The sequence below is a fragment of the Condylostylus longicornis genome, unplaced genomic scaffold (assembly GCF_029603195.1).
Source record: "Condylostylus longicornis isolate FDR11 unplaced genomic scaffold, ASM2960319v2 ptg000106l, whole genome shotgun sequence".
Lineage (NCBI taxonomy): Eukaryota > Metazoa > Arthropoda > Insecta > Diptera > Dolichopodidae > Condylostylus > Condylostylus longicornis.
Window position 1 is genome coordinate 743,724 of NW_026578074.1, and position 21,124 is coordinate 764,847.

General features: G+C 22.1%; 1 protein-coding gene across 2 annotated transcripts in view; it reads right to left on the reverse strand.

Annotated features, from left to right (window-relative positions):
- Window positions 1-21,124, reverse strand: part of LOC129614178 (lissencephaly-1 homolog) — a 63,418-nt gene that overhangs the window by 40,079 nt on the left and 2,215 nt on the right. Inside the window, exon 1 of one of the 2 annotated variants that reach the window (XM_055528600.1) lies at window positions 20,388-20,781. The exons of the other annotated variant lie outside the window; for it this stretch is intronic. The gene's annotated coding sequence lies outside the window, so the exon portion shown is untranslated. Of the gene's footprint in view, window positions 1-20,387; window positions 20,782-21,124 lie in introns of those variants that run through there. 2 annotated transcript variants of the gene reach the window in all.

Genomic DNA, 21,124 nt, shown 5'->3' on the forward strand with positions numbered 1-21,124 from the left:
AAAAACATTTTATTTCATCATATTTCACAGATATTTTTCGAAAATTGATTTTTTTTTAAATTTTTATTTGCTTTTTTTGCTTTTTGGGTTACACAAACTATTTTAAGATGTGTTATAGACTAGATAGAGCAAAGTGAACTGACCATTCCCTACAATAATAATAATATGAAAAAAAAAATTATTTGTAACAGTTGAATAACTTTGACCTTTAGAATTAGAAACGAAACGAATTTGAAAATTTGTTTTGAGAAAAATAAAAGAGAAAAGTAAAACATGATCATTTTGCCAAAAAAAAAAAAAAAAAAAGAGCAAACAAAATTATTTTATGATCTTTAGCGTTTTTTAAGTAAAGCAGGTGATATTTAATGAAATTTTTTTTTATATTTTCTTGTTACACAGCGAGTGTACTATAATTTTCGTTGAATTCCGTTACGATTGCTATACTGTTATTTATTGCGTATTTTTAGGTTAAGTTTTGGGTTTTATTAATTTTTTTTTATTTAAATAAACATTTAATTTGACCTTTCTGAGCAATTATTGGGAGAAACTTCATTATGAAGAAAATATTACTTGAAATTAGTAAAATATGTAAGTATAAAATACATAGAAGTTACGAACAGTGTTGAAATATTTTATAAAATTTTGACAATATGCATGTTCTACATAATCTCGAAATCATGTTTCAAAAAATTTAAAATTTTGTTGCTACATAATTATCTTACGTAAACAATGTACATAAATCACAAGTATAACGAATTTATTCTATTAAATGTTTACAAGTATTATACATCTTAAAAATTAAATGGTAAGTAGTACATAATTGCACACTTTCATTATCATTTTTGACAACACGTCACTATATACTTTTTATTGGTTGACAATCCTAGTTGGCATGCGGCATAGAAACTCGTTTGACATACTTATAAAGAATTTAATTTTACGTGTGTCTTTTTTGCCTGAATTTTTAGAAATTTTGTCTGTATAGACGTCATTTGTACTGTGTTTGTCAGACAACCAAATCTATAACACTCGCAAAATAATTTTTGCTATTGCTTTAAAAAAATTCCTACATTTCAGTTCCACGGCTGTTAAATTTCTTTCATAACATTACATTTCGATCTAACATATATATACAATTACATATATGTATGTAAGTATGTAGATGAATAGATGAGATGATGAATTTTTCATTTTTACCTAAGTAAAGCAAACAAACGAAAATAATTACATACATATTATGTGTTTCTATTAGAAAGAAGTTGGTAATGTTATGTGAAGTAAAACTAATATTACGTTAGGGAAAAGGGGAATGAGATATGTACATATAAAATCAAACAAAAAATAGATGTAGCAGGAATAGAAAATATTATGAGATAAAAATGAAAGACAAAATAAGAACAAAAAAATAAAATAAAAATTAATTTGAAAAGAAATGATAATGTAAAAACTTCCTTAAAAATTTCATATTTTTTTTTTCTATTTTTCTCTAAAATTAAAGTTATGCATGACATACAAGTGTTACTTGGTTGAAGACAAGTTGAAATAATAAAAACAGAGAAAATAGAAGAAAAAAAAGAGAACAAACAAAAATAATTAAAATAGTTAGTCAAACAATGTAGGTAACTTAAAATAATAACCACCCACCTACTCGTACATACGGCAAAATTATGTTTTATCATCTTTCTCTTTTCATTAAGCAGAAAAAAAAAATAAATAAATAAAAATATTTTTGTATTATCATGTAAATGGAGGGTAAATAGCTATATGGTACTATGAATGAAAGCTGTAATTTAAAAATTAAAAATATTTCTTATTCAACTAGAAACAAAAAAAAAATTGAATTTTTTAAAATTAATTATAAGTACAATTTTAAATAAAAAATTATTTCTTTTCACATGAATGCTGTTAAAATTAAGAAATAGAAAGAACTATGAAGAATTATCCGAATCGGTTTTTCTGTACTTTCAAAATTAGTTTTAGAATATTATTCGTAACATATTCCAAATTCATAAGTGCTTATTTCATGTTATCACCCAATAATGCTATATAGACAAAGTTCAGGCAACGTTTTTTCAAAATTATCATAAGTTATATATATATTCAATATTATAACGAAAAAACATTCTCGAAAACCTATGGAAGTGGTCTTAAGTCAAAAATCGCGAAAGTGGCGTATGAATCAAAATAGCACTCAGCCGGCGATATATTAAGGGAAATTGTGGAAGTTTGTTGAACAAATTGTAAGTAAAATTTACAAAAATGAAAACTTGCTAAATAATTAAGAAATTTTGAACAGTGTACTTCAATTGAAGTATTTAAAACTTTTTCAAATTGTCAATAATATTTTTGCATCTTAGACTTTTCTTTATTTTTCAAAGTTACAAAACAGATGTGTGTTAGCTGTGGAATTTGTAGATATATGTACATTGTAATATTGTAGTTATAAATTGCATATTCTTCACTGCATTTTAGAATTGAATTGAAGGCTAATTTTATCATATTTTTACGATAATAATAATTTTATTTACACATACATAAAAATTAACTCACAATATTTAAAAAGACGCTATTAAAGTGTCTTTATAATTGTCTTGTCATATTTTACCGACAATTTGATATTTGAATGTCATAAATTAACATTAATAATATTCCAAAAATGCGTTTAAAAATGACACCCACACGCATACATGTATGCATATAGTCATACATATGTATGTATATAGTGTGCCTATCTGTATTGTTTTTTACTTTTTAATTAAAAAAAAAAGATGCTTTGTGTTAGTTATGGTTTTTCTAAAAATTCAAAACCATTTATTAAAAAAACAGCAAAAATATAATAGAAAAAAAAAAGTTTAGTTTTGCTTCGTAGAAAGAAAATGTGTCATATGTCATGATTTTGTTGACGCACATAAACATTACATGTATACATGGATACTTTATTAAAATAAAAATTAATATTCATATAACATTATTTAACAATTTAATATTAGAAATATATTTACTTATACATATATATTGCTTATATACATATATAATGCTTACATATGATAATTATAATACATGTCTGTAAACAATTTTTACTATAGCACTTTAAATTTGAATAATCAACATGCGGTACGATACTAAATTCTTAATTATATGTATATGTACTTATACAAGTGTTTGGATTTAAATTCTACTATATTGGCAATATTTATTAAATTTTCAAATTGGTAATTCAAGTTTACTTTGAATAAATATATATATATATATATATACATAGAAAGTGTACATTTATAGAAAGTGTTATACAATCAGACACACTTATAAGCAAATCAAAAATTTGTACATTTTATATCAGGTTTGTTTTTAAAAACGGACATTTTTACATACTTTGAAAAAAAAAATAAGTAAATAAATAAATAAATAAATAAATCAATTTTTCTTTTGTTGTTAATAATGGAGTTTTGCTTTTGTAAGTGTCTCTTATATAATAGTTTCGACTGTTTTTGATAAAAAATTTGCAAATTTTGATTTAAACAATTCCTATACAACGCTTTTATGTTTTCCCAATTATTATTCAATGTAATTTTTTTCGAAATTTTAAAGAAACTTTGATATCAATTTCAATTGTTGTTCTTTATTAGTGGGAATTGTTTTCCGAAAACGGAGTTATTTCAAAACTTTACTTCTAAATCTTTACGTTGCGAATATTAAGAGCTTGATTTTTATTTAACCGTATTGCTCAAATATTTTCCTTAAAATTCCTCAAAAAAACAAAAACTACGGACATAATACGTACATACATACATATATATGTGCTTTTGATAAGGTAAATGATTGAATAAAACTGTTATACGTTAAAAAAAAAAACTATTAACAATCAAAATATTTCATATATACGAATAATTTATTATTCAATATTTTTATTTTTGATTTATTTTAACCGCATACCAGCACAATAGAATGAAATGGTTTCAATATTATTGTATACAAGTAGAAACGTATGTACACATATAGGAGTAACGAAAATATTTTCTATATTTTGCGTTTTAGGGCAATATTAATGAAAAGGCATTTAAAAAAGATTAATAATTAAACCTTTAATTTCACACCAATATGAAAAATATTTTATAAATTTTGGAAATCAAAAATTTATGGTTTTCTTAAGCATTTTGTTAAAGTACATACATATTTGTATATACATATCTCCATATACATACATCTAATTGTGGTTTTTAATAAAATTTCAAAACAATTCGAAAATCAAAAAACTGGACACTATTATGTTTTTTAAAGGTAAAAAAAGAATTACTGAACATTTGAAATAAAAACAAAAAAAATTTTTCTAAATTTGTAAGATATGCGAGATAGAAACATTATTCAACATAACCTACCCATATACGTACCCAATTTAAAAAAAAAACGCATATAAGTAAGTCTAAGTACCCGCCTTTCAATACCTATGGGTATAGATTACAGATAAAAAAAAAGTAATAATAGTTTTTGGCACACTTTAATAAAGCAATAATTTTTTTTTTTTTATTTTCCTTTTTTTTTTTTAGTTTTTTTGTTAAAATGAGTACAACAAACGCCATCTAGCTGCCATGCCATTTACATTTTACATGTATGTTTTATGACCACAATAAGTATATTAAGAATTAGAATTTTTCTAATAAATTTCGATATTTTCTTAAATAATTTTGTTTTGGTTTATTATACAATTTGACCTAATCTTTTCTTTTAAAAGCACAAAAAAAAAAAATAATATTCAATGGAATTGAACCATAAGATCAAAAGGTTCTTTTATACAAAAGATGTTAGTTATGACTGCATTAAGTAGAAAAAATTTACAAAATAAGAACAAAAAGAAAAAATTGAAACAAAAATAATCTTAAAAATTTTTTTAAGTACAGAAAACAGCAAGCAACACGGTTAACAAAGGAATGCTTTTTGTATGTATATGTGTATTTCTTTCTTCTGCTTCACTCTTTTTAAGAATTCCATTCTATTATAAAATTGAAAAGTGTACATTATCTTTAACATACATACATACACATATAATGAACAAAATAACGCAGGAAAAAATAAATCTTTACAAATCTTTTCAGGTATTTTGTTTTTTTTTTTTTTTGTTGTGTTCTTTAAAAAACATTAAAAACAGAAATGGCAAAATTGAACTTTAAGGTACAACAAGTTGCAAGATATTAAATTCATTCAAGTATAAAAAATATTCTTATATGTACATAAATGGGGGTTTGAAAATATAAAGAGAAAAAAATAGAAATAAATCAGCTTTAGAAATAAACGTTAAGGTAAAAAAAAAAAAAAAAAAACAAAAAATTAAAATGGTTAACAAAAATTGCTATGCATTAGAAAATCTTTACTGTCCGATTATTATGAACGAACAATGATTGTTAATGGCGCATACTCATAAATATTCACTGTTTAATACCTGACATAATAATTTTTAAATTCTTTTGTTTTTTTTTTTTAATTTAGAATCTGATTAAACAAGTTTTATACATTTTTTTCATTCAAAGATGCTAGGAGAAAGGATTCCAAACGATTCGGTATTATTCCGAAAAATTCGGAATGATTCCGAACAATTCCGAAATATTCCCAAAATATTCCGAATATTTAGAACTAAATATAAGTGTTGCTGTTCTTATTTCTCAATCAAAATTCACTACTTCGTCATGGTAAAGTAAAGTGAATGACAATTGAAAAAAATTATTAACAGAAAAGAAAAATTAATTTCTATAATTGTTGAATTTTTAAAAATACGAAATATTTTTATTAAATATCGCAGTACATGCCAATTCATTTCCCTCAGATATCCCAATTACTATAGAAAAAAATTAAATTTTCATTGTAGATTCTTTTATCTTACGATTTGTTCTCTTTTTCACAAAATTTTAAAAATAAAAATTTTTGTAAATAATTTTTAATTTTGTTGTTTTCGTGTTAAATTGTTGTAAATTATTTTATATGTATATTTTATTTTTTTTTTCTCATTTTTGACATTTTCACAATTTATAAAATAAATAGCAGAGTACTTACAACAATAAAAATAAAATAGGCTAAAAATAAATCATTTTTTTTTAAGAAAACATAAATTTAGTTTAGTTTTTTGATTTTGTTTTTTCTTAATTACTTAACATTTTTCTTTCAATTCTTACATAATATAAAAACCGACCTTCAATTCATTATTTTCAAGAGTCCATATATTTTAAGTGGATTTACTTAAAACTGAAAATGGGAAATTAGTGTATTTATAATAAAATAATTGGCATATATACGAGTATTATTAGCTTCCAAATTTCAATGAAGTAGGTACTTATATTTGTTTTTCCACTTTAAAAATGATTTTACTCAAAATAAATTGAATATACTTAACATCCGGACGAACATCCATCACATATAGATCATTAAATAAATTTAAAAAATTAAATATGTATGAACTTTAAAAGCAAATGAAATACTGATTAAATTAAAATTGTGTTGTGAGACCTATTCTCACGTATGGGATGACCTATTCTTTTGTTGTGGTGGCCGGCGGTGTGCTGATCTGGAGAGCTCAAGAGGATTGAAAAGATACCGTCAATTACATCATCACTATATAACATTAGACCCTACATCATTAAAATGTAAGGTCTACTCTAATTTCTGAAATTATATTTATAATTTAGTACTAGATTGCAGTATAATAATCTCTATAATATGTACAAAAGCAGTATTTTTAAATAATGAAGAAAAATAACAGCAGTTTTTTGGAAAACAATTTCATACTTTAGAAATCCGTTCGCATATCGAACTTTCAGAAGAACTTATTATATTTTTAAGCAAATAATGCCGACTTAAATAAGCACACACGAACACTCTTATGCTTGTAAAGTGAAAATTTAATTCAATTTTAAAATTATATTAAATATCAAAAATCATTTGTTCTTTAATAAATATATTAATAATTGGTTTTTCTTTACTCTTCTACTTTTCAATTCACTATGACTTTAATAGTAAGAGGCTTAAGGAAAAGTATTTTAATTTTTTCTTTCATAAAAGAGGGTCTAATTGGAAATTAAATGACTATTTTATAATAGTTATTGTATGATAAATTTTATATTTAAATTCATTAATAAAGATAATTTAGTATTTATGAAATTATTATTTTTCAATGAAAAAAAAATTAAACTTATAATTTGTTCAATTTTTATTTAAAAATTTTCAACAAATCTTTTTCTAATAATCATTATAGATTTATAAAAAATATTCGCTGTTATCTAATTTATTTCTTATTGTTAATAAAAAAATAAATTGTTATTCAAATTTCCGAACACCTATATAATCAACGTATTAATTTTTTTTTTCTTTTGAAAAGATGCCCCCATCGATAGTTTGAAATAATGCTGAAAATATCCACCAAACAATGAATTAAGTAAACCTACTTTTACTTAAATTTTATATTGTTAATTTAAAAACAACAATTTCAAAATTTTCATACTCTTATATGATTTTATTAAAATATTTTGCTTGCATATGAAGTATGTACTTAAAAAATGGTGTTGAAGCAAATCAAAATAAAAGAATTTACTTTGAAAGTACTTCATCAATTTGGGATTTATGAGTAAGCCAACCAACATTCATTGTAGTATACAACAAAAACCTTACATTCAACTCAGTTGAAAATACAGAAGAAAACAGAAATATAAAAGAATAGGAAAAAAAAAACAAAAAAAAAGAAAACTACCTGTACCAAAGAATTTAATACTTGACTGGAAAAATTGTGAATTTTATTGTAAAAACAAAAATATGTAAGTGGGTAGGGTTGCCGTCGTTTAACAAAATCGTTTAATTAACGAGTGCGGAAATTTTATATTAAATTTTGGTTAAAAGATTTGAAAAAGAAAAAATTGTCCTTTAAACATTGCTATTTAAATTTAAAAAAAACACACTGTTTTTATAGTTTAAAAATTTGATCACGCAAAAACACTCTGTTCCGCCTGCAATCTTACTACATTTTAATCAAATCAATATTTCATTTCGTTACCGATCCGTCCGTTTTAGATTCTCCGATTTATTTATTTAAAATATGACAACACAATTCTGTCAAAATTTGAGTACAATTAACCTACTTCCCTCACCCTAAAACCATCTCCTACTGCATCTCTCATTAATATTCCCTACGATTTTCATATGTTACTCAAATTTTCCTTCTCAATAATACAATACAATTTCAATAATACAACAATTTTGTAATTATCATGTTTTATGACTCTTTTGATATGCATAAATAATTTTTATATGTAAATATTGCCCATATAATAATTTATGATCATCTTATTTAACACTTCATTCGATACTTGACATCACCTCCATAAACATACTTTAATCTCAATGATTTTATCTCTTGGATACATTTACAAATTCCTTAAAAAACATGGCAACCATTATTGTATATTTTGTATTATAAACGTATAATTACATACAAAAATACCATAAAATGTAAGTATGTAAAAATTGCAAAAAATTGAAAATCTTTTGTTTTTCTTTATGACTTTCATACAAAAAACTCTTGTCGTCGTTCTCCCTCAATCAAAACTATACAAAAATGCCATAGTCCATAACATTATAATAAGAAAATAAAGAAAAAAATTAAAATGATCGTCATTTTCAACTTGTATTTGAAAGACTTCACAATGAACTGAACAATGTAATAGATATGGAAAGGTATGTATAAGAATTCGATAAAGACTCCAAGAGATTTGGGTTAAAAACAAAATTTTTTCTTTTCCTGTATAAGTTTTAATGAAAGGAAAAAAATGCAACTTTTAGATTTTTTTTTTCTTTACACATCACTTCATAAACTGTTTAGCAATTCATTCAAATTGAAATTTTAAATTGAATAGAAATTTTTTTTTCCAGTATAATATTGTAATTGAATTTTGGTTTTTTCTGAATAGAAGTTATTAAAGACAGTTTATGTCGGATTTAAATACAACTGCCCAAACTATAAACGGATTCACTTCCATCGAAAAAAAAAATTAAAAAAGATTTTCTTAAAAAATTCCTTACAGATATTTTATTTGCTTATTGTTTAAGACAATAAATTATTGTTATTGTATCATAAAATTTAAAAGCTTAAATCGTTTTTAATTGTTGGGTACTCTAAGTATAATAATCACTTTTTTATTGTAACAATTATCAAAAAAACATTATCATTCAAGCATTTATAGATTTCTTAATCGCAATTTGTATTAAAATTTTTGTATATTTATTTGATATGAAACATAAGCACTAAGTATAATATTTTAAAACTAGCCCCCAGCTATTCCAAATCAATTCGATTCAAGAAACTTTGAGCTTCGTGTTGCAATAACATAGTTTTTTTTTAACACGACTCATTTTGAGCCTAAATTTTTGAATTCAATCTAAAACCTAAATGAATTACAGTAAAAGACCTTAATGCAATCGAAAATATCTAAAATTAAAAAAAAAAAAAAGGGTCAACACTATACTTCTGTTCCTTTGTCCATTTCAACAGTAAACGAAAATTGTATTATACATAATATTATAATATAATGTAGTCTATGTAGCTTAGTTTGTAGCTATGCATTTTATTAAATTTTGATATTATATTTGTAATTAACTTAATTAAATTGATTATATTTGTAATTAACTTATCTAATTGGTAAAATTTTAATTTTTAATAAAATTTAAGGTGTTCATTAATTTTTTTAAGATATTATTAGTTTTGGTGGAAAAGAGTAATAAACAGCAAATTTATCGAATCACCATGTGTTTACCGTAAAAGTTTCAAAATCTTTATTATAGAGACGAATCATTTGTATAAAATGGTTTGTGTTTACAATAATAATATTGAACTTTTTATACGAAAATAATTTAAACAATTTAAACTAAAAACTTTAATTTGAAAATTTATGTAAAACTTAATTTATTGTGTTCAAAAGTACTTTTTGCTATACTATAAGTACTTACATATTTATTAAAATTTTAATCTTCTAAACCAAAGAACGGTAAAAAGAACAAATCTTTTTTTTTATATAATTTTTTAAAATTTCATGTATGTTTAAAAAAAAATCAATGCAATGTGCAGTTTCTTATCAAATTTGAAACATTCAATGCAAGAAGAGCGACGATAGTACAAGTTTTAAATAATTAAATTTTTTTTTTACTATTTTTTATTTCGTTTCTTTTTTTATCAAAGATCTCTACATGAAGTACGACCTCGTTACAAACAATTATAATAATTTGATTGTGAAAAAAAAAATTTTTTAGTTTTTTCTTCTTTTGTAAGTTTTTAAGTATAAATTAAGTAAATTGAAATAAAATACAATGACATGTCATACTTATGTGAACACATAATTGTTTTATTAATTGTATAACAGTTATTTACGTTATATAATAATAACAAAACTGTATTTTTATCAATATATGCAAATTTTGTTTTCTTTTTTTTTTTTATGTTTTTCGTCACCGTTTTACACACTGTGTTTTCTGGTGGTATTTTGACGGAAAAGTATTTTGCAGTACGATAAAAAACTACAAAACGTGATTTCTTTAAGAAAACCTTAATTGAATTCATTAGTTCTTTATTTTTTCAGTTTTCTTTTTTGTTAAATAATAATTATTTAATTTTCATTGTATTTAAATTAATTTTTTCTTTTTATTGTATAAATATAAAATAATGCAAAAATACACATTTCATACAAAGATGATGAGTTCCAATAAAGATATTTTTAAATAATTATTCTTGTATAATAACACCACAATATTTTAATTGTATGTAATTTAATTAATTAATAAAAAAAATAGGTTAATTTAAGTTTTTTTTTAACTGTTCATATGCAGGTACCTATTATCTTTGTACCTTGTAAATTGTATTTAGCAAAGCAGTATTTAGCTAATTTAAAATTCTAATTTACAAATACAAAGTTTGATAAATGATAAAAGAAAAAAACTACAATACTTAAGTTACAAATCAATAATATTTAACAATATTAAAATATAGAGTTGGCAATTGACAAGGTACCCTCGGCTAGCAACAGTGAAATTAAATAAAAGACAATGTGTTTATTTTATTCTTTATTCTTTGAGTAACTTTCTTAAAACGAATATAATTAATATAATCAATGTGCAACTGTTGAATAAGGTGGTGTACCATTAGATAACAGGAGAATTCTCATATTTATTCTTTCGAGAAATTACTTTAAGTTCTTGTGTTATCATACCAGGTGTTATCATTTTATTGGGCCATAATATATTCAATATTTTACTTATTAAAACGAAATTTCTATTGTTATTTATGTATTTGCTTCCGGGTTCTATTTTTGTAAAAAAACGACTGAAAATTTACTAATTTTTGTTCCAACTTCTAAAATTTAATATGAAAACAACTTTTATATTTTGTCAAAGCGTGGACTCAATTTAATAATATATTTATGTAAAAAAATGTATGCGTTCCAAATTTAAAGCAACGAAATTCGAAATAAAACTATAGAATAAAATGTTAGAAATAAATTTTTAAGTAAATACCATTGAAATAAGAAGATTATTTGGTGAAAAATTTATTATTGAGTCCAAATGTAATTGAACACTAAAAAATTAATTGTCTAAATGTAATTGAAAATAAACACTTATAATTTTTATTCACTATTCAAAATGCACTAAAAAATATTTTAAATACTTATACCTACTTAAAACTTTTCAATAAAATTAAAAGATAAAATTTTTTTTTTCCTTGTTTAGATTGATGCTTAACATTTTGACAAGCACTGGACATCAAAGAATATTTTCTTAAAACAGCAAGAAAATCAAAAAATCAAAAAAAAAATTTAAAACAACATGACAGGAGAAAACTGAAAGATCGTTAATCTGTTGTTTGTATTCGAAAACAAAAAATCAAAAGAACAAGTAAACAAATTTTTTGTTGTTTTCCACAAAAAAAAAAAAATTTAATTAAAGGAAAGTTTAATGTGGAGAAAATAACCATTAACACTAAAAATATTCAAAAATGAATGTTAAAATTTTCGTTCAATGCAACAATGAATTTATAATTTATTCCTTGCGAACAATTAAAAAACAAGAATAACAAAAATTTTAAAATGTTTTTTTTTTTATTTATTTTTGATTTATTCACTTGTTTTTGGTTTTTTACTTGAAATTCAATTTCAAATAATTTAATTTAATCCTCGATTTCACTTTACAAATAAAAATTGTAATACATTCATACTTACTTAGATATTTTTATTGCAAATAAATATTGCAATTAAATTTAAGGATTGGTTTTTAGTTAAAAAATTTTTTTTTAGTTGATCTTATTTTAAAGTTGGCAGTGTCTTGACCTCAACAACTCTTAATGAAAATCATTTGTTTATTTTATATGCATATATGTACATATATATAGATAAATTTCATTGTACGTGCGCGTATATTATTTATAAATTAATTTATTGTGAGAAAATATTTAGTACTAATAGAGTTTTTAATAAAATTTAAATTTAGAGAAAAGTTTGTAATTTTGTTGCAACTAGGGACGCTAAATAAATTTATTAGAATATAAAAATTCCAACTTAATTAATTTATCTATTAAAAGGGAATTTCCATATTGTTCAAGAGCTCCATTTTGAGCCCACAAGAATGGACATACCAAAATTTAAATCAAATTTAAATTTTTTATACATGAACGTAATTTTTTGGGAACGCGCCTAAACTTATACTCTATAGTCTACATAATTCTCTAAATTAAATTTTTGAATCTCATTTCCTTAAGAGATGTTTGTATTTTTGTAATACAGTTTTAAAATATATCGAAAATAACATGCCATACATGTATATATACATATGTATTAAAAAATTAATGGCAGAGAGAATATATTTTTGTTTGTATTAAAGTTGATTGTTGTTCAAGATTAGCGGTCAAAATTAATATTTGAACATAAAAACTTTGGAATACAAACATCTTTAAAATGTTATTTACATAATTTTTTAATAATTCATTCACTTTTGTTTTATTAGATAAAAAAAAATATCATTCGATGTTTAACCTTAAAATTTTGACATTAACAAAGGCATTGAAAAAGTATTCAGTAATAATTTAGTATTGTATTATAATAATAAAATCTTAAATAAATACAATAAGTATTGGAAAAAAAAAACTAAGTATGATGATTGCAAGAAAAGGTGAATAACCAAATAAGTAAGAAAAAAATTTTTAATTCAATTTAATTATTCTTAAATTCTTCAAGATATTCAAAAAAAATCTCTTAAAAATTTAATTGCCCTCTTGAAGAAAATTACGTCCATTCCGCGTATGTACTGATTAAGAAAATAATTGAAATAAAATATTTTAAAAAATTTCAGCTTTAAGTTCCAAAAATATCAAAGGTAAAGAATTAAGGCAAAGAATTAAATAGTTTTCAAAATAACACAAAAAAAAATATTTCATCTTTATTAATGTTTGAGATTCTAAAATTAAAGTTCAAAATGAAGCACAAATACATAATAGCAAAAATTTTAAAATTTGATCCCTTAAGAGAAGTGTTTACGCTGCAGCTTTACTCATGAGCTGCACTCAACCATTTAATTTCAAAATAAAAGAAAGGCAAACTATACAAACAATTTTAATAAAATGCCAATAAAATTAAGTTTTTAACTCTTAAATTATTTACATATACCCATGCCATTTAAATTGATCAAAAAAAAAAAAAAAACAGAAAATTCCTGTTCTTATTGAGTCATTTTATTTAAATTTGTTATTAATTATAATTTATTTTATAGAAAATATTATGTGCATAACATTAAAAACAACATTTTTTCCCACAAAAAAAAAAGAGAGAGATATAAAATTGTAAAATTCCCAAACCCATTAAAATTTAAAACAATGGGAAAATAAATAAGAGAAAGAGAACAACAAACCTTTTTCTTTTTTACTTATATAAATTTTACATTGGATAACAAAAAAAAAAAATAGCCTATTTAATAGCAATATTTACCGTAAATGTTATTATACTATTATAACATTTATAACATTATTATTATGGGTATATTTTATTTGAGAATGGTGCAATCTCTAGCAATATACCTTTATTATTTTATTTTATAGCAATTAATTATATAAATTAAAAAATGGAGCATGTATCCTCATATAATAGCTTTTATACACACATTATTATATGCATGGGTATAAGTAATACAAAAAAAAAAAAACAAAAATTTACCCGTATATAGAAGGTAAATGCACTTTTTTTTAAATAATCTTCTTTTTATGTGAATGTAGTGTACTTAGTACGAGTCTCAAATACAAAATATCATTTAAATTAATGATTTTGTATAAATTTGTATTTCAATTTCAAATATTCTTATCAAATCAAATTAAATTCATTAGTATGTATTTATTTTACAATAAATATGCTAGTTAGAATATTTTAAAAAATTTAAACTTTGAATTGAAATTGTATATGTATATAATTTTTATATGCATATATTCATACCTAAATTGTAATCTGAATTGATAACGATAAGGTTAAAATATTTAATAGTGATTTAATTTTAAAATGATAACCGATTTAATTTAATAATTTGTTGTACAAGTGATACTAAGTGCACGAATTTTATTATATTAATTCTACTTTTCGAATCTAAAAAAACAATGAGTACTCGTATATTCAGTAACTTTGCTAATGATTACATTTACTTATGCATGTATATACTCTAATCTTCATTTAATTAAATAATTAATTAGATATTGAACATTGCTAATGGATTTTGTTTAATCATAAGTTATTGAAATTTGCATCAATTTCCTGAATGAAAGTTTTTAAAGCAAAAATCAACACTATAACGATATTTATTTACTCTTCTTTGAATAAAATTTGAACGAAATTCTTAAAAACAAATTAAATATCAAAATTATTAATAAAAAATTTTAAATATTTGCTAATTTATATCTTAATATAACTATAGGTATTATGAGTAGTGAAAAACAAAATCTAAAAAATGTAAAATTAACTTTAATTACCTTATTGATTAATCATTCATAAGTTCATTTTCTAAATACAAAAACAATATTTACTTTCATTTTAATAATTTCAAGTTATTTTTTTATACATATACCTATATTGTGTAAATACAAACTATGTATAAACTTCCAAATCACACAATTTATTAGTTAAAAAAAAAAACTATAATTTGAACAGACTCGTACCATGATCCAAAACAAAAAAAAAACTCAATAAACTTTTTATCCATGCAACATTTTCATTATAAAAGAAGTTAAAAATGAGGTAGGTAGGTATGTACTTTTATTTTTATACTTGTACATATGTATATACATTCAGATCAGAAGAGAAAAACTCCAAAAAGTGAGAATGTATAAAATATATCCATTCATATGTATGTATGTACATACACTTTTTTTAAATAACTCATAGAAAATAAATAATATCAAAATATAATAACAAATAAAAATGTCATTAAACTATACGCTATAAAGTACTTTTAAAAGAAATAAGAAAAATAAACTTTTATACTTAGTATGCTTAGAAAACTTTTCTGGTGCTCTAAATTTTTAGTAGGTATACCCTCATGTGTACCATGCATATTTATAAAGCTATATATGGACTATTATTATTTTATTTTACTTACATACTTAAAAATAATAACAATTTTTACCATGTCATTCTTATTATTTTTTCAATATATTTGTTTTAAATATAAAAGAACAAAAAATTCTTTCCAATGTTTTTTACCCATAAAAGATTAAAATAAGGAAAAAAAAAACCCAGAAAACAAAAATATTTACAGTTCATTATATTGGACTTTTTTTTTTTCTTTTTTTATTATCTATTAATTTGTAATGCCAATGTATTGTTAAATATTTCCGTTATAATTATATTTTAAGGTACATTTGCACACTACATGATAATTTTGAAAGAAACGTCTGATTCTTGTAGAATATAGAAAGAACAAAACCAACAAAAAAAAAACGCTTTTAGGGTTTTAACCTTTGGAACTCTTTGGCAATTTCATAAATTGATATATGTATTATAACTCCGACTGGATTCGAACCCAAAATACCAAAGTTTTCAAGCAGTCTGAATTTTTGTTTTACCTTGATTAGATTCAAAGTTTAGTATTTTTTTGGGTAGTTGATAATTTTCTGATAATGTGATGGATCTTACGGTTATTCGAGAAAATTATTACTTTTTTTTTTTTATCCCAACCCATTGAAAATTCTAGGTTTAAAGGCAGTGTTTTTTGAAATAAGTATATAAATTATTATACCCCGACTAGATTCAAACTAAAATTTCAGAATTTTTAAGCCTTTACATAAAACAATTCATTATTCTACGAGTAGTTCACAATTTTCATAAACTCAAAATTTTTCTTCTTAACCGATCAGTTAAGTCATATATGTGCGTAAATATGGAACATACAACCGCAATTAAGAAAAAAACACTTTTACAAAATTGTTAGTTATTAGTTATACATAATTATTATATTTGTAATATTCTAACTATATCGTAACTCTATCGTAAATTCCCAAATCAAAACGAGAAATTCTCAAAAACGCATATATGTATGTATTTATGGATAATAAAAAGAAATTATCATTTACTTTTATAACGTCCCACTATAATTTTTTACTCCCACTTTAAAGAAAAAAGAAAAACACAAAACTAAATAACAATAAACTTACGGTAACGAGAAATAATGGTCAACAATTTATTTAAAAATAGTTATTACTCATTCTAAATACTTATTTAGTGTTTACTTAATGTATGTATGTATATGCAAATGTTGTAAATACATACATACATGCTAATAAGCTTAAACAATATAAAAAAATAAATATAGGGCCTTTTATAAATAATGATAAGTGTAAAATAAATAAATAAAAAAAAAATTTTTGTTTCACTTAATTAAATAATACTATTACGGTAAAATATTTTTAAGGATTTTCTTAAGGACCCATTATAAAATTATAATATTAAACATAATAACAAAAATAAATAAATATGTAGAAGCTTTAGAGATTAAGTCATTTTTTTACTAGGTATATGATTTTCCGAAAAATATTTAATAATTATTTTTAAATTAAATTATAATAACGTAAAACTAAGTATAATCTTTTTGTTAGAAATTGGGTAATGATCACTGTCATTACCCTTTAGGCAGTGAAAAGTTATTCTAAGCAAATTTTAAATACTTTGCATTAATACAGTTATTTCTGCTTATTTCTGCTTATTACTTTAATTACTTATTAATTCAAATTTAAACTACATATTATAGGTTTATTCATATTGCAAGTGAGTAGATTCAAATATTTTAAGAAAAAAGAACCTTAAATTTGTTTATGGCCATATTCCTTATTATCAAATTGATGATTCTAATTCTTGTTTTTTATTAGAAACATCAATCACATTAAAATATTACTCTCTTTGTAAAACTCTTTGTATATCGAGTTCATATCTAAGTTCTTGCTTTTATTATCTCTTCTGGTCATAACTAAAAAATAAAAAGATATAATTATCGGAATATAAAATGAAAAAAATACTAGTATTAACTAAACTCTGGTTATCTTAAACTTTACTAGTGAATTGAGATAAAAAATTTATTAATATCATGCTAACGCCAAAAATTCATATCAAAATTACGTCAATGACATCAAAATTTTTCTTAAATAAGAAAAATTTTCGCATATTATGTAAGTTTCAAATAAAATAACGTGGTAAAATTCATTAAGTATGACTAATAACAAAAACAATAACTATAATTTATCAAGTACCCATTATAAATGTTTTAAAACTTGTATATTTGTATGTACTTAAAATTTGTATTTGAATAAAAACAAAATATATACCTAAACTTGTAAGACCTTATCTAAAATACAAATATACGATAATGATGGAAAAAGAACTAAGAAGATAGTAAACTGAAAAAAAATAAAAATAAAACATGATATCAAATTTCGGGGCATAATGAAAGGAAACCATATTAAAGACATTTAAAAGAAAAAAAAAAAAAACAAAAAATAAGAATGAAAAACCATCAATTCCTTGTATGTTAAAAAAAATTATTTTATTTTACTTATATAACAGCCCATTGTCTTACAAAAAAAAAACTGAATTGTAAGCAAATCTATATGCTATCATATAATTAATATAATTTGCTGTAGCCAGGCAAACCTATACCAAACTAAAAAGTAAGAACAACAAAATTTAAATGAATGAAAATACAGGAAATACCTACGTATACATTTCCCGTTCTCATTTATTAGAAACTAAAAAAACAGGGACCTTTGTTGGTATTTCAAAAAAAAAAAAACAATTTTTGTTTTTATTTTACAGACTCTTACAAAGGATGTTAATTAACTTTTGTAATATTTATATTGGAAATTTTATGTAAAAATATTTTTAGAACACTTTCAAGTTAGTATTTAAAAAAAAAAAAATTATTATATGTTACAAGTACCTATTAGGTACTTGTAAGACTAAACGTCTTACTAATGACGAGGACATCTAAAATCCTGTTGCGATTTTAAAACAAATTTGGAAATTGATTTTTATTTACTTTCTGAATTTCGTTGCTTTATATACATAGATTATAATTTGAGTTTGACATTAGTTCTTATTTATATACACATATAGGCATGTATTTATTCCTTTTTTTTTTATTTATAAAATATTTTACGCATGCGTTAATTTAACGACGCTTAACAATTCAATAAGTTTTCTATATTCAGGCTAAGGAGCATACAAAACAATTTATGTGTTTTACAAATTTTATATTATAAAATTATTTTCAATATAAAGTTACAGATTAAAGTTTCTGACATTAATGTAAAACATTTAAAATATACATAAGTATTCACTTGTAGGTAAATTTAGGACAAGTATACATCATACTTGTAAACAAAAAAAAAAAATTACCAATGCAACTTAATAACATGCTTATGCATTGCATATTTATACATGAATATTTGAACAAATAGGTTGTTTACATGAATAGTTATTTTGAACTAAAATATTTTTACATAGGTACCATATAAATGTTTGTATTATCATAACAGAATTACAATTATTTCTGATTGGGCATAAACGATATTAAGGATTCAGGAACTTATATAATTACATGTTTCTAAAGGCATCAACAAAATCATATTTTTAGAATAAATTGTATTTGAATGCTTTTAATATTTAATATTTAAAATCTGTGAATTCATCATTATTTAAAGGACATCTTTTAAATATAAAAATATTCTTCTTCTTATTTTACAATTTTTTTCTTCTAATTATAGAAATCAAGAGAAGAGCAACGAGCTAATTAAAAAAAAAAAATGCAAATAAATTACGTCATAGATTACTCAAAAAAAGTCTAATTATTTATTAAAATTCATAAATATTAAAAAAATTATCCTCCTTTTTTTGTTTCATTTAAAATTATTATTTTAAATATTTATTTATAAATTAAAAAAAAAAATACCCACAACATTTTTGTTTAATGAACTCTCGTTAATTGAGCAAACATACCCTTGTTTATACGCTTTCTATATGAATATACTGTTATATTTGTGTATTATTAATTTTGTCTATTTATTTGTGTTCAAATATAGACAAAAACACAAATAGCAATGAAAAAATTATGGCAATGAATAAGAGAGTAGTATGTGAGTAAAATTTTGAGTTTAATATAACCATTAAAAAAACCCAAATATGCTTATACATATATTTTTATACATAAGATAATAGTATAAGTTGTTATATTTGTGTTTATCCTTATTACTTATTACTAATAGAGCAATAAAAAAAAAATTTGAAAATTCTAAATTATGAAAAATATTCTCATTTTAATACAATAACTTTCGTTTACTACTTATTTAGCAAAGAAATACAAACAATTTTTTATCCAAATCCCTACATAAAATATTGCACTCTAAACTTCATACTCTTATTATTAAAAACCATAGTGTTACAGTCCTTTAAAGAATTTATGAGGAGGATATGAACTTCTACTGGTGGTAATAGCACAGCACGTAGAATAATTAAGAGTACCATTAATAAAATTAATTTACCATTTAATATTACAATTAAGAAACAATAATATTTAATTTGTGGTAGGTAGATGCACTAATATCCAAAAAGTTATTTATTCGGACACGTAGATATATTAGGACTCGGCCTAATATATTAAATATCGTCTAATTTGAAATTGGCAAAAATTATTATTAATTAAAATAGCAATGGTAAGTATTATATCCTATATGAAATTTCAATAATTAAGAAATTTAAGTTATTTATAAAATAAAGAGTCTTACAAATTTACAATCTTTTATATTTGTTATAATATTATGTAGGTATATTATTATGTATATTGTGTTAACATACCTTATTAATGCCAAATTAAGATACAACGAATTGGAGACTATGTAAATTGTCACAAAATCTTCTATATGTATAAATTTTGTTTTGTCAGACAACAATAATAATTTTAGTATTTGTGTATGTATATGTACATATATCCTTTTTATTGATTTTTTGTTTTATTTTAATTTAATTTTTAAATTGTGTAGGAGACAAAAATACATGCATATTTTTTTAATTCTATATCCTACGTCACTAGAATTTTTCTTTCCTTTTCTTTCCTTTCTCTTCTTTTTGTATTTTATTTCACTTTTTTATTTTCAATGATTTTTTCATATAGAAAAATGAAATTTAAATTTTTACAATAAAATTTATTGACTTAGGCAAAAATTTTCATCTCACCACTTTTTTATAAATTAGATAGATAAATAGATACACCCTATTTATTCTTATATGTATGTATGTATGTAGGTATTTAACTGTAATACAAATTTTAAAATAACCACAAAATCACTTTTTATATCCTTTTTTTTTTTAAATTAACAAGAATTTTGCAATACAAATATTTTAATTTTTAATTATTTGAAAAATTTTATTACAAAACAAAAAAAAATTTTTTTGGTGCACTTTGATCCACCCGATTAATAAGAAAAAATAGCTTAGATACCAGTAATAGATATCTTTTTTTTTTTTATTTCAAAAATTGCGAATAAAAACTTGAATGATTCATTCGAAACGAAAACCGAATATTAAAGATTCAA